The sequence below is a fragment of the Periplaneta americana genome, chromosome 7 (genome assembly GCF_040183065.1).
Source record: "Periplaneta americana isolate PAMFEO1 chromosome 7, P.americana_PAMFEO1_priV1, whole genome shotgun sequence".
Lineage (NCBI taxonomy): Eukaryota > Metazoa > Arthropoda > Insecta > Blattodea > Blattidae > Periplaneta > Periplaneta americana.
Window position 1 is genome coordinate 86,584,676 of NC_091123.1, and position 16,640 is coordinate 86,601,315.

Sequence of the window (16,640 nt, forward strand, 5' to 3'; positions counted from 1 at the left end):
GTAAAAGTCTAGCAAACTACGTCTGTTCCTGTGACTATCAGCCAGCTCAGTGTCACATTTCAAGTTGTTTAGTTCCAGTTGGACGTCTTTGCGAGTATCATCAATATTTATTGTAAACAGTGTAGCAAATAGATCAAAATCCATTTTTAGGCGACTCAAATCTTGATATCTGTCTTCAAAGTCATTCATAAGAAAACAACTGGAGATTTTCAAGATAACGGCTCCTCTTTAAGAAATCAGAGTCCCGGACCACACATGCCAACGTGAGAATGACCAGGATCACTATTGGATAGCTGACGTTCCCATAATGACAGCATATTGTTTAAAGCTTGATACTGCAGAACATAATTATCTGTGATCAGTTTGTATTTTCCAGCTCTGCAACAAGTTCTCCACTCATTTCCTGAAACAAATTTATCTCTTCCAATAATTCGAAAAATCTACACAGAACTTTGGTACATTCCATGAAGTCTGTTGCTTCCCATTCAGGATTAAAATTGTTTGTTGGCGTCAAAGACCTTCACTTTAACGGGTTTTTTTCCATGACAAACAGGCGTCAATCAACGAGATGCCACTACTACCAAGAAGATACTGTACGCGTCCACTGCTCCGTCCGCATCTTGCTCAATACCTGCACATAGCACCGCGTGCAGCCAGTTGGTTGTCAGTGATTTAAGTTTTCTCATCATTATTATTATCATTATTATTATTATTATTATTATTATTATATATACATCAACTCCATCATCAGACATTGGCAACTAACAATTCATGGAAACATCCTGCTCTTCCGAAATTGTACTCTAGAGACATTATTATATGCAGACGATCAGGTTCTTTTTGCTACAAATGAAGACGAGCTGCAATACTCAATACATCACCTGAATATAATAGCACAAAATTTCAATATGAAAATTTCCCCAAACAAAACAAAAATTATGGCGTTCCAAGGTAAACAGCCAGTTAGGAGTAAAATTTGCATTGGAACCCATACGTTAGAACAGGTAAACTCATTTAAATATTTGGGTTATAATTTGACATATTCACCTGTTACGGATATATCTGAAAATATTCAACATTTTAATGGAGCCTTAAGAATCATCAACCAGATTTTCACAACCACGAAAACCCAAAAACATACCAGGATAAAGGCATGTAAAGTTCTAGCAAGACCTGTCCTCATGTATGGTAGTGAGGCCTGGACTGTCCGAAACTCAGATGTTCAACGCCTAACAACTGCGGAAATGAGATTTCTAAGGAGGACTGCTGGCTACAGCTTGCTTGACCACAGAAGGAATGAACTAATTACAAAAGAATTGGAAATTACACCTATTTATGAACATCTCAACCACTATAGACAAAAATGGCTTAACCATGTCAATAGAATGGACCGTTCCAGACTCCCAAGACAAATTTTCCGCTATATACCACATGGAAGACAATCTTTTGGACGCCCCCTGAAAAGATGGATGGAGACCGTAACAGGCCACTATGCCTAATACCTGCAAGGACGATGATGATGATGATTATTATTATCATTATCATTATCATTATCATTATCATTATTATTTCTTATCTGTGGTTATTAAGTTATTGTCTCACAAACATTACTTATCTACGTATGGCTTTTAGGGAAACCGCAGGTACATTGCTACCTCACATAAGCCCTCCATTGGTCCCTGTCCTGTGCAAGGTTAATCCAGTCTCTCATCATATCCCACCTCCCTCAAATCCATTTTAATGTTATCCTCCCATCTACGTCTCGGCCTCCCCAAAGGTATTTTTCCCTCTGGCTTCCTAACATTACTTATCTAACTTTCATCTTGTTTTACGAACCTAAATATTAATGTAATAACTATTGTAAGCCCATTGTATTCAATTAGAATTGGAGTCTGGCTGGGTGGAAGAGAAGGCCTACTGGCCTTAGCTCTGCAAGATTAAATAAATAAATTATTATTATTACCGTAATATGGATAACATTACAGTACCGGTAATGCTGTAAATCAGGGGTCGTCAGCACAGAGCACGCTGGGGCTAGCCTCACTTACACATGGAAAATGCAGTGCACTATAGTGCTCTCGTAGCTGCTAGCGGGTATGCTCTCTATCTCTCCCTGTTGCACGACAATGCACATGGGACGGCACCGCATACCCATTGCACATTTCAGCGAGTGCTGATGACCACTGCTGTAAATCTCATTTTGAGTTTTCTATAGCACACAACACTGAAGGTTTTTTTGACAAAAGAAATGGAAAAATGGTGTAATTTTCAGAGAGAAGGTAGACCTAGTTAGGAATATGAAGAATTCATATAGGACATCAGACTTTAAAACATTAGAAAATAAACTGACCAGCAAAAAAGTGGATCACTTTGTAAAAATCGAATCATCTATAATAAACCACCAATTTAGAGAGAGTATTATTAAATTGAATAGGTTTTATGGCCAAAGAGAGATTATTCATAGGCGGATTTATGGAGGGGCATGGGGAGGGGCACTGCCCCCCCAAACTTGTCTAAACTCCTTCTTTATTAACATTACAAAATATTGAATTTGCTTTTGTTTATGATTAAGTTTTTGTGCTTAAATTGACGAATTAATGTCTTCAGATCATTGTCTGGACAATATTTATTTTAAATTTTTTAATGTTTAAGAATTTCTATACCTCATTTGAGGAATGGAAGCATTGTAATGTTTCTTTTGTAACAGCCTGTACTCGTGTGTTAAAAGTCTGCAGGTGTTCAGACTGCCACTTTGAGAAATATGAGTAACATACTGCACAGAAATGCAGAAAAAAGAAAAGTGATCCGGTATAATGTATAAACTTAAAGATGAGATTAAATAAAATAATTCTGTGGTGTTCAGGTAAGTCATTGTTTTGTGCAGATGGAATTTTGTTCCCCAGATGAACACTCAGTTAAATTATACAAGTGAGTGTGCAAAAATCAAAAGAATACAAGAAGTTGATGTGTTTTATTTGTGTAGAAAGTTGTTTGCAATAAGGGCTCCAAGTTTAATTTTAATTTGTCTCCAAACTCATTTTTATGACTTGTCTCTCTTTACCCAAACAACACAAAATTAGATATCTTCAGGAAAGCTTAAAATAAAAATACTTCTTTTAGCAGTGTTACGTAGTTTTATTCATATATATGTTTCTGTACGAGAGAGAAAAAGAGGGAGATTGTTTTAAATTATGACCTATTATAATTTATAGCAGATCTACAGTTCAAGCCTATACTAATAACTGATCATAATCTGACAATGTACCACGGTCAAGCTACAATGAAGGGAGGATGTACTTTTTTTTTTAGTAGGTTATTTTACGAAGCTTTATCACCATCCTAGTTTATTTAGCATCTGAATGAAGTGAAGGTGATAATTCTGGTGAAATTAGTCCGGGGTCCAGCACTGGTAGTTACCCAGCATTTGCTCATATTGGGTTGAGGGAAAACCCTGGAAAAAACCTCAACCAGGTAACTTGCCCTGACTGGAAATCGAACCCGATCCACCTGGTTTTGCGGCCAGATGCGCTAACCGTTACTCCACAGGTGTGGACAGGAGGAATTAAATGATGACACCATAACTGCATTATATGGGAATTGTATGGTTTTGCTTTGTCCCCCCCAAGGAAACTGTTCTCTCTCCGTCTATGGATGTATTCAACATTTTTGGAGATGAACATAATGTTATTAGGTCATAAAATGCCACACCACCTCGTGAGCCACTTTGTATCCCTAAGCATTAGACTGTATGATTTATGATTTTATGACACAGACCAGTAATAAAACTTTTAAGTTTTACAATTGTGTGGTGGCCCTATTAATGAATTATCAATGCATCGCACATTGTCTGTCGTAAATCAAAATGTTTCTTCAGTTTCTGTTTTCAATTTGATAAGTTAAAATGCCTCTTATTTGAGACGAAATTGCGAGAGCTGTCACGTTGGTTGAAGATGGATGAATCATTCTTTTTGCGGTTAATGCTATTGTAGAAGCATTCTATGTGTCCTACAGTGATTCTGTGAACTGGGTACCAACCTCAGACAACCAGAATTAGGCCGTGGTAGATCTACATCAACCAAGGATGACAGGTTTCTGATTCTCTGTATCTTGCAATATCTCCACACAACTGCGGTCCAGGCCAGAAAGCATCTCGAAACAGTGAGGAACATTACTGTGAGTGAGAGAAATGTTAGACGAAGACTCCAGGAAGCCAATTTGACCTCAAAAAGACTTGTAATTTCACCATCACTCACCTCCAGCATAGGGCAGCATGATTACAGTTCATGCCGGTGAATCGCGATTTTGCTTTCGGTTATCTGGTGTTAGAGAAAGAGAGTGTGGAGAGCAATATTCGCCTTGAAACTTTCCCAAAAGAACACTGTTTGGAGTGGTTCTGTCATGATTTGAGCAATATCAGTTTTTGAACTCAAACAAAACTTGTTTTCTTCAATGGAGACACACCAATATATAGTGGAGGTGTTAGCAGACCATGTAATTCCCTTCACTCCCTTTGCATAACCATCCCCCTCCATGCTGCTCACTGCCTTCGTGACATCGGGATGCAGCCGGACTTAAATACTATTGAACATCTGTGGCATATGTAGGAGAAGTGGAATCTCAGGATCTGGTGGTTAGCATGGAGGATGTCATCTCCACTAGGAGTGATAACACAATATTAGGGTAAATACTCGCACAGTAACAGTGGCTTAATCATTTGTTAATGTAAGCCACAAAATGGATTACTTGAAATTTTGTGTAAATTACAACACTTTAGAACTTAAAATAAACTGCGAACAAAAATCATTTTGATGACGGGATGAAGTGCACAGGTTACATGTTTTTTTTTTTTTTTTTTTTTTTTCATTTTACAATATGCCTTAGTCAGAATGTAGAAAAAATAACCTAAAGCATAAGCTATAAAATGAATATAGTTCTTTAAAATCTTAGGTGATCCACTTTTTTGCTGGTCAGTGTAACTAAAAATTGGAAAGAACTGATCAGTGTAGGTAACCTAAAAGTGACTGTTTAACACGTAAAATAAAGAGGTAGAACACTTAAAAATGAACGCAAAACGTACATTTCACTTCACTTAGTATATGAAAGGCATACCAAAAGCCTAAACTAACCTGTCACAGATTTCCACACTACAGAACTTAGAAAAATGCAAGTTGGAAATTTCAGTGTCCCGTGCTATAGAAATGCAGACTAATCTAATCTAATCTAATGCTTTTTTTTTTTTTTCAGGAACAAATTGTGGTTGATAAACCTTGGAAGGAAAGATTTAATGAATAAGAGTATTGACTATTTATATAATAATATAAAACTGTGCTCTAAACATTTCGAAGATGGGCAGTTTATGAACACTAATAAGAACAAATTAGTGTGGAATGCTGTTCACACTATTCGATATTCCTAATCTGCCTTCTCCAGTAAAAAGAAAATTGAGCACCAAAAAGTATGAAGTATTGCGGAAAAAGTTACGTCAATTCTTTAATGGTGACTCTTTACTGCAAGATTGTGCGTCAGCTGAACTTGACGACTTTACCAGTGATCTCTCAAATAAAATGTGTGATGCTTCCACACAAACAGAGCTTTCTTTGAATGAAAATGACATTATGCTAGCTATGTTACGAGAAAAGTATGAATATAAATCATTAGAAGTTGCTTGGCTCCGGAAAAAATACAAGTCAAAAGAAATCGGTGTGTGCGTGCAGTTTCAAGAAAAGGTACAGAAAAATAGACAAAATGCAGTGCTAGTGGATAGTTAATGTTAGATGTAAATGTATTACATTTCATTTATTAATCAGCATTGTACCTTTGTGATACGGAAGAAGTCAAAAGATGTACAAAATTATAAGTAGGCCTACATAGCCGCCTGTGTAGGTTAATATAGTTTATAAGAATAAACAAGTCATGAGTTGAGTAGAAGGTATGAATATGAAGAAATTTTATCAGTTCTATTCTGAACCTTTTTTCAAAGCTTTAAGATAATTAGACGGTGCATTGAAGACCGTGATGAATGAACAGTGAACTTTTTTTTTATGTAACATCTAACAGAGGACAGATGGAGATAGGATTTATTTCTTCCATTAAAATTATAAATGTATTGATTACTAAATACTAAAAATATCTTAGTTTGTAACATAAAACACCATTAGGGAAAGAATGTATACTCACAAAGTAAGGCCAATACCATATTTCTGTAGTTTAGAAAATAGGCTATTTTAAAGATATGATATGAAGGCCTTGATGATGTTACAAACATATTTGTAACCAATACAGTAGCCATATTGAATTAAATACAGTCTCCATTTTTGTAATAAATTTTATGAAATTCACATGATGTAAAATATAATTACCAACAAAACTTCCAAACATTATATACCACAACATAACCGAAAAAGCCATACATCACAAAAAAAATCCTGTTGTTTTCATAAATTTTCTTACGTCTTCCATCCCATTTGAGCTAGGTAGGCTGTCTCTCTTGCTTTGCTTAATGCATTATGCAATGGAGATGGTGGCAGCAGAGTGACTGTAGTCTCGTTCTGAAAAAATGTAAATTTAGATAGACCATCATATTGTCAGATGGAGATGCTAAAAATCGCAACATTTGGCTCAACTCAACATTTATGATGATACCAAAATTATGAAAGAGGAGTGCATAAACCATGTCGCCAAGCACATGGGCACAGGACTGAGAAATTTGATCAGAGAGTGGAAGGTAAATGCATAACACTTGGAAGAAGAAATCTGAATGGAAAAACAATTTCAGCTCTCACTAATTACTATAGAGCTGCAAATTGTAAGTGGCATCCTTGATGTACAGGAATGAAAAGGGGTATTTATGCAACTCTATCTCAATGCATGTCAACTGACTAGAAACCAAGTCATAATCACTGTCCGATTCCTAACAGAACCCAGGCTAAGGGAGAGGAGTCTCAGAGTCACACAAAATGAAACACCAGTTGAGCTCTGAAGTAGTGACAAAGTTTCTCACTATATCAACATTTGGCATGTAATGAAATTCTAGCCAGGTGTACACAAAATACAGATGAATGTGTTCATTCAGTAATCTGGGCCACATGTCCAGAACAAATATTTGTTTCAAAGAAACGGATTGATTTTGCAGTGACAAATAGTGAGCTGACAGAGGTAGCCCAAATTGTATACAAGAGACATGTCGGAAAGAGAAAATGTATAAGCGAATGGAGAAGCTCTGAAAAGAGAACGAGAATACAGAGAGCCATAAAACATCCTGAGGATGAAACATATGATCCTGGGCAGTTGTATGAGTTCACTTGCTGCAGGGTATTTTACAAATTGCCATTTTTCCCAGGATGACATTTTCACATCTTCAAAACATTCCAAAATGGTTATTTTTCATCTGATTGCTGTGAAATTTTGCTTGCATATCACTAATAGGTGGTTAACAAACTGTAGTGGCATTTTTTGGATATTCACAATATGAACTGGTTAAGGAGCATTTATAACCCTGCAAAACTTTAAAAAAAGAAAATTAAATATCATTATTAATTTTAACAGTGTAATAACCCACTTCTACATATGTGGTGTAGTGTAGAACAGTCTTTACTTTTTAGTCACGTGGGTTGGACCCTCAGGTCTTGGCGAAGACAAACAGCAGTAACAAGAATCAGTAGTCAGTAGATAATGTTTTATTCTGGTATAAATGTTACAATATTTTAAGTGGACTTGCCTGAAGCAAGATCCAGAGAGAAATCACACAGGGATACAATGTTCCGCCTCTTTTATAATATTGGGTCAGGATGTGATACAACCTTTCGGCCCTTTAGGCTGATTACTTCTTTGAGAAATAAAATGTTTTCTCAAGGGGCAACAGTCTCTAGGGGAATTAAGTATGCTTAGGGTCGTGTGAAAGGCTATGCCACCCCCTCTCACCACATATGTACCGTGAAGCAAAATGGATATTCTGAGGGTTGCTTTAGCTGCATGCAAGAAGAGCCCATCTTACTTCCTAATTTTACATGATACATTATACTAGTTTAGTACGAGGGAGATCCAGGAAATAACGACCATTGTGTTGTAATAATTAAAAAAAATATATTTATTTGAAAAAACAAAGTCTGTTACATAACTGAAGCTTCCTTTACTTATCTACATAATCACCACCTACATTTAAACATTTGTCATATCTGTTCACTAGCTTTACAATTTCCGTGTTATACTCCTCTGCCGCCAGTTCATTAAGCCAGGTGTTCACTGTCTTCTTCAACTCTTCATCACTTCCAAAACGCGTACCACCCAGAAAGTCTTTCAGCTTAGTGAAAAGGTGAAAATCGCTAGGAGCAAGGTCTGGAATATAGGGCGGATGATCAAAGATTTCCCAACCGAATTGATCCAGCAATTCTCGAGTTGAAGCAGCAGTGTGCGGGCGGGCGTTGTCGTGAAGAAGCACAACTCCTCTCGAAAGCATTCCTCGCCTCTTGTTTTGGATGGCTCGCCGTAGTTTTCGTAAAGTCTCACAATAACGATTTGCATTTATCGTAGTGCCTTTTGGCATGAAATCCAGCAAAAGAACGCGTTTGCGATCCCAAAAGACAGTAGCCATGACATTTTGTGTTGAGAGAGTCTGTTTGAATTTTCTCAGTTTCTTGGGTGATGAGGGATGATGCCACTGACGTGATTGGCGCTTGGTCTCTGGAATGTTGTGAGACACCCAGGTCTCATCACCAGTCACAATTTGATCAAGAAAGGCGTCTCCATCTGTGTGATATCGCATCAAGAATGTCAATGCTGAGGCCATTCTCTGAGTTTTGTGTTGGTCACTCAGTTGCCGTGGAACCCATCGTGCACAGATTTTGTGGTAGCCAAGATGTTGCGACACAATTTCACCAAGCAAAGAACGAGAAATGTCAGGAAAGGCAATATGCAATTCGTCGAGTGATGTGCGCCTGTCTTGCAAGATTCTGTCGTTCACTTTAGTCTTCTGCGATGAGTGATGAGTGTCCGGGTCGAGTTTCATTGTGGACATTTGTTCGCCCATTGTTGAACATTTCGCACCATTTTCTCACATTTCTTTCATTCATTACAGTATCACCATACACTTTTTTCAATTGCCGGTAAATTTCTGCAGGTTTCAAATGTCGGGCATTCAAAAATCGAATCACACTCCTCACCTCACAGTCGGCGGGATTATCAATCACGTCGTTCATTTTGAAGTAACACAAAATGCACAATGGCGACTTGTTGCAACCAGTACTCACAACATTATGAGAACACATGTTAAGGAAGCCAGTTGACCTTCAAACAAGGAAGGGGAGTCAGCTGCGCGGTGGGTATGCGTGAACAGTCGTTATTTCCTGGATCCCCCTCGTACATCAATTGACATGGTTAGACTTTACAAATACGTTTCTATGCTGTTACCTTGCATTTACATATGGTACAGACACATTTCACCACACATATAAGAATGGCAAACCTGCACTCAGAAATCAAAAGTAAGGTTCAGTTTATTATTTAAAAAAGTTAAACATCCAAAATCAAATTTTTCAAATTTTGGGGCTCGTCAAATATGCACATTTAAAAAATACAAAATACTTAATAACTTCAGAACCAAACAACCAATCAGCTTCAAATTTTGCATGGTACTTAGTTTTATAACATTGCATGTGCTAACTTATATAAAAATCATTCAGATCGGTTGAAAATTGTAAAAGTTAGAAAACTCGCTAGTGTTCTCCCTTAAAAGAAAATGTTTACACATAAAAGTAGAGTATTCACAGATAATCGCCGGATCGAATCTCAATTCGACTACATTTTGACATTCGAGTATGACCATTCTGTTACAAGCTCATTACTAAAAATTAAGCTATGTTTAGTCGAATTCGGCCACAGTTGGCAATGCTGGCAAGATGTCTTTCTTCACCTTCCTTGTTAGGATTCAGGACTGACAACTTAAGCCAAAAGTACGCATGTTCATTTTCCATTTCTTTGAATTTGAATTCAGTGGTGGAATGTTGGTAAAAAATGGTGGTAGCGCTCATAATGCTGGATAGTGATGAATCCCTCTCTTATATTATAGCCCTTTTGATCTTTATGGACAGGGAAAGCTTAGTAAAGACAATTCGTTTTGGTTGTCAGTAGTTGAGTTTCCAAGATTTCCAAGAAGTCTAACAGCCAGTTTAATTAAAAATAGAAGGAAAAAGGAAACCCGGACAATGCCGGGTGCTTTCAACTAGTCCTGTACAGGGTTTCCACAAAAGAACTCCAGGATATAAAAATAATCATAATAGGAGAAATAAGTGAGATGAAAACATCCTATTTTTCACGCATGTTCAGTAACTCAAAATGTTTGATGTAGTCTAAATGGGTCGTTAGTTGGCTCACCTGGAGCATAAATTTACAGGCATCTGTTTGTTTTTACATTTCATTGCTATCATTATTATCTGTGCATTTCGAGCTGGCTGTTCAAGATCACATACAAGAGTACAAACCACGCACGAGTCACTGAACTGAAGCACTGGTATTCCCAGCTGTTCCAGCTGACTTTAGTTGAGGAGACTATCCAGGATTGGGGTAAGTACACGTCACAAATGCAGTCCATTGCTTGACCTTGAGCTGCCAGTTCGAAATGCACAGAAATGTCAGAATGGCAACGCCACAGCAGAAAGCACAGGCTGTAATTTGGATGATTGAAACACAGTCAATTGTAACATTTCAACGAAATTTTCGTCGAGAAGATTGTGGTGATGCTCCAACTCAGCGGTCGTCAGCACAGAGCACCCTAGGGCTAGCATCTCTTATACCCACGGAGAACACAGTGCACCATGGTCTGCTAGTGGGTATGCTCTCTACCTCTTCCTGCTGCACGACAGAGCTTACCCTTTGCACATCTCAGCACTGCTCTAACTGGTAAGACTATTCATCAATGGTTAAAATGCACAGCGTTAAACTTATGGTTTCCTAACAGATGGCTTGGAAGAGGAGGGCTGATCCCATGGTCACCACAAAGTCCAGACATTATACATTATGTGGGGGTATGTTAAGAATGTTGTGTACTCTGACCTTCATCATCTATGATCTACGTGAAAGGATACTTGCAGGCCTAGCAAACATAACTCCCAACATGATGGCATGCACATGGGAAGTGATTGAATATTATTTACACATATGCATAGCTATGAACGGAGTGCATATTGAAATCTACTAAATGAAAACTTTTGCACGTTTGCTTTCATGTCATATATACATGTTAGTTGACCTTTTGTTCTTAGTGTAATAAATAGACATCGGATTTATATGCACTAAAAATATCTCAAATATGCATGCATTTATGCTGTCAAAATCTGTAAAATATGCTCCATTTCGAAAATATGTGTTATGCATTTTGTTACTCATGATGTACATTCTTCCTTAGACACCATTCTGGTTACTGTAACTTGATTTGCAGTACACAATGATTATTTTCTCTAAATGCTCGGGTAAGTTTATGACCTTTATCACAGAACTGAGAAGGACCATTCATGTCTACAAATGTTATTGAGCAAAATTTGAAAGCACTTACTAGCTCTGGCGAAATTTCTTCTGGAAGCACAACATTTTCACATTGAAGATATTTATCCGCAGAACTTAAAACTTTGTCAGGATTTCTCCCTAAAACGGCACACAATTTATCCCTTTGCAAATATTCACTATTAAAATATTCTGTGAACGTTGAATTGACAAGGCTTCAATTGGATTTAGCACACCAACGAATTCTTTAACTGCATTGAAATTATCTGAATAGAGAGAGCAGCTTCAATCCACGTGCCCCAGCGGGTGAGTATTGGCTCTGGGGGTAATGGGAGGTCTGTAAATTTTTCTTTGTAAGCATTAACTCTGGGTGGGGCTCGCAAACACTTCTGCTTTCAACTGTAATTAGGAATGTTATTCCCCAGTAACATCATGTTATTCTGTCAGTAGCACTCGGAGACACTCCTTACAGGTGCCTCCATAGTAAAGACTTTATTATCTTGTCACTGATGTGTTTAAATATTAATTTTAAAATTAAAAAGAGTTTCCAAGATTTCTGGAAAGTCTTAACAACCAGTTTAATTAAAAATAGAAGCAAAAAGAAAAACCCGGTCAACCCTGATATTTTCAAGCAACACCAGGTGCTTTCAGCTAGCACAACATAAAAATTGCATTATTTTGTTTTGTTAAAAAAATAAAATGAATTAGGAATACAATAATGATTACTTTCACGTGTTAATAGAACTAAGTTTAAGAATACCATAGTTGAATACATTTGAAACACATTCCAGTTACAAAGAACACATCACAGCCATAACCAAATCACATAACACTTCCACATATGCACAACACCTCATGAATGCCAACCACTCCTACAGCAATGTATACACAGACATTGAAATTCTACATATCCAACCGAAAAACCAGAAACTAAACACACTAGAACAATACCAAATATACAGGTACACAAAAACACACCCGCAACAGATCCTCAACACACAACTGAATTTCAGAATACACACTATTTGACTTCACATTGCACAACACAAACGCACCCCCACTGGGGGGGGGGGGCGAAGATACCTGAAACCACGAGGACCAATGCAGTTCTGAAGATGGCTTCCAAGCCAAAACTAGTCAACTAAGGTAATTCTTAAACTTACAAGGAGAAGTTATCAGAACAATGTCACAATTTTGCATGGGGATTTTTTTGGTGAAAATACACTAAAAATATAAAGACTCGTGTCTCAGTGTTCTCTCCCATAGGTCTTAGTTATCCTGGAAAAAAAAATGTACTGTATTAGAGCAAATTTTTAATATTCATATGTAATGGAAGTGCAATAATTTAACATCCTGCAGAAACTTTGATTCTTTTTAATTGATAGAGAATAAAAAAATCAAGGGATACATGTTTCGGCATTTTCTTTCATGTGATCCAGATAAGCCCAAAATAATAGTCCCTTCTTGCGCACATAGACTCATTGTCAGTTATAGTTATACCACAATCTAATACATACAGTCACGAAGCTCAGTACATAGGGAATGTGCATGCAATGACAGTAGAACTTTAGTTGCTAGCCACTAGGATCACTACTATCACACAGATTATTGTTCCTAGTATTCTCAGTTGCTAACTGCTTGGAGCATTGTATCGTGAGAAATGCAAAAATCATCTCAAGCTTCGTGACTGTATGTACAGTAGCATGCAAATTAATCCGAACACGACATATTTTTACATTTTCTGTCATTGTTGGCCTCAGCTGCTCATACCACTTTAATTGACATCTGTAGTACATGTAATTCCATTGTTGAAGGTCTGTCGTTATTATTTTTTTTATAATATGTGACATTTTGCCTGTCGTTTTGTACTTATAAGCATTTCAGTTGTGTTGAAGTCTTAATACTGCAATCCTGTGTACATTCTGTCGTCTTCACAAATGGATACAACTGCACGAAAACGGTCTAAAATTATAACATTAGTAGAGCATTCTTCTATGACACAGAGGCAAATTGCTGCAGAATGTCATATCGGTTTGGCTACTGTTAATTCGATCATAAAATGATACAGGGAGACTGGATCCATCACACCCCAGAAAAAAGGAAACTGTGGCCGGAAAAGAAAGACTTCACCTGCAGATGATCGTTTAATTGTCAGGAAAAGTAAATTAAATCCTAGACTAACTGCTGTCAACTTAACCCGCGAGTTAATGGCTACCACTGGGGCGAATATTCACGTCACAACAGTGCGGCGTAGGCTTTTGGAAGCTGGACGAAGGGCTCGTAAACCTATTGAGAAGCAACTGCTAACCCCTGTTATGTGCAAAAAACGCTTAATGTGGGCAAAATTACATCAACACTGGACAGTGAATGACTGGAAGAATGTACTTTTTTCCGATGAGTCTCATTTCAAGGTCCACGGCCACCGTGTTTCTTACGTACGGAAAGGATCCGAAAAAGTAACAGCAGCTCATCTCCAACAAGTACCCAAATACCCCCCTAAAGTAATGTTTTGGGGTTGTTTTACACATGAAAGGCCTGGAGCATTAATACCTATCAAGGGAATGATGAATTCTGACAAATATATTCACTTATTGGAAACCAGAATCGTACCCCAGCTGCAAAAATCATTTCCGGATGGCAGAGGTGTGTTCCAACAAGACCTGGCACCATGCCATACATCTCGAAAAACTACAGAATTCTTCAACAAGAAGAATATTCAGGTACTTCCCTGGCCAGGCAACTCACCCGACATCAACCCCATTGAGAACTTGTGGTCAATTTGCAAAAGAAGAATGCAAAAAATGGATTGTTCTATAAAGGAGAAGATGATTTCTGCCCTCATTGGTGTATGGTTTCGCGATGAAGAAATGAAGAATATTTGTGGGAAATTAGTGGAATCCATGCCAAATCGTCTCAGAGCTGTTATTAGGAACAAGGGAGGCCATATAGATTACTGAGGTATGTCTTAGATCCTTTTATTTATCCCGTTTGAGTGTTTTTGCAAAAGTAATTACGTTGTTCAGATTAATTTGCACGCTACTGTATTAGACTGGTTATACTCCCACGTAGCTACTGTCATACTGCAGACCAATTCATGAAGGTCATGCCGCATCTGTTCCGAGGCATAGCTGCCACAATACCATGATGAGTCAGAAGTAGACCTAATGCTTTACATTGTTCTTTCAAGGATTGTAATCAAAACATTTTTGGAAAACGTATTATGTTGTCTTTCACGTGTTAAATTAGACACGTGAAAGACACATAATACATTTCTCAAAGTGATATAGTGTTAAAAGTTGTGTAATCAAGATGTAGAAAATATTTTAAGAAACAGAGAAGCATGCTATACTAATTGAAGACTTGAAATAAAAAAGTCTCTTAAGTGCCATAATAAGGAATTTTGAAATTGTGTGCAAAATGGGATCTATATGCCAAGTCCAATAATGTATAAAAGACTTGAACTGCCACGAATGAAAATGTAGTACTAAATGCAATTGACAGATAGCATGCGATTTAACTGCCGCTGCTGTTATGAAAGGCTCTATGTTGCACGCACTTCCTCCTCATAGTTAGATTAAATGGCGGAGGAAGCAGATGTTTGTAACAGTCTGAGTGGAAAGAAACGACGAATTAAAGGAGAAGGTACTGCGGCTGCAATGAAAAAAAAAAAGCTGAAAAATGAAGGAAATGAATACATAAGTTCATATAATAAACATGTTCCTGCAAAATCTTGTCTAGTCTAGTCTAGGCTAGTCTCATTACTGATCGCTAACCTACACCATACCTGGACAGACTGTTTATTCTTGTTCTTTTTGCATGAAAGAAACAATAAAGTCTAACTAAATTAGGTTGGTTGTGACATCAGAAAAAACTGATAGACCTAGTGAGGTACAGTGCACAGGATTATCCATCTTGCTTTCAGAGTCGGTGTGCATGCAAGTATAAATGCAAGAACACAAGGTCGGGCTGTTTGAAGATTTTTATGACCTGGAAGATATTGAAAAGTGAGGGAGTTACTTGATGGGCTGACGCAAGTATCACATGTTAAAAGAAGATGTCATGGTACCTACCATGACCCTTCACAGAACAGGAGACAAGCAACTATTCATTACACTGCTCCAGATGGGCAAGGTGACTTAGTGCAAGTTTGCAGAGGATCATTTTCTGAAATATTTTCGTTAACTCAGAAGAAAATCCAGGTATTAACCGAGAAGAAGAAGAATTTGACTGAAAAGATACAGTACCTGACAAATTATGACCACAAACACTTTTACAGAAGCATTACAGAATGAACTTTTACTTTATGAACAATTAACCATTTTTGTTTCATTCGTTTGTCCTCTTCACTATCTTTTTGCTGATTCTGAACTATGGAACTTAGAGCCTTTCATTAAATTTCCACTTCCAGTACATTTTTCATACTATTACAATATTACGTTTGAAAGTTCCTTTGGACACTAGCTCCATACTATGCTTAAAACACATTAATACTGAAATTATGACCATTAATTACCTAGTACACTTAAAACTCATTTTCCTCAAATTCATGATTATGGCACTCAGAGCCTTTATATTTCAAACCTTCAATCAATGAAAGGACTCGCCTACTCCTGGTCCTTTGTAATGGTGCACTCACTACAGAACTGTGGATGGTAAGTGTTGGAAAATAGATACACTTCCTGCACCAGCACAGCTCATGAAGCTCATCATTCCACAATCACACTTGCTTCTCTTAACGTCATTCAGAAGCACATGACTTTGATGTTCAAGACAAGCTTTCTTTCCGCTACTAACTTACTTGCATACCATACATACAGTAGCATGTCTTTAAAAATTGGAGACGACAGCTGATATGTAAAAGGGAATGAATTTCTATTTCATCCTCCCGGCAAGAGATATTTTGACTCCTTTCTAATAGATATGTAAACTGTTTAATCTCCCTGTAAAAATACATGTGACATGACTGGCATAATGGTGTACATTTAGAGTAGTACATTTGGCAGGTTGTCTTCATTAACAAACATGAATCTAACATAAGAAGGAACTGTTTTTGTTTCACATATGACTGGAGGACTGTACCTATCCAAAAATTTCTCGAAAGGTGGAGAAGTCAGTTTTCCTGAAATTGAACATGTAACAACCACATT

The 16,640-nt window shown here is 37.4% G+C and overlaps 1 long non-coding RNA gene across 2 annotated transcripts in view; it reads left to right on the forward strand.

The window, feature by feature from the left end:
- LOC138703256 (uncharacterized) overlaps positions 1-6,338 on the forward strand; it is a 33,283-nt gene extending 26,945 nt beyond the window's left edge. For both annotated transcript variants that reach the window (XR_011333012.1, XR_011333013.1), the window contains one exon: positions 5,245-6,338. This is a non-coding gene — a long non-coding RNA (uncharacterized lncRNA). The remainder of the gene's footprint in view (positions 1-5,244) is intronic.
- Positions 6,339-16,640: the final 10,302 nt, after the last annotated feature.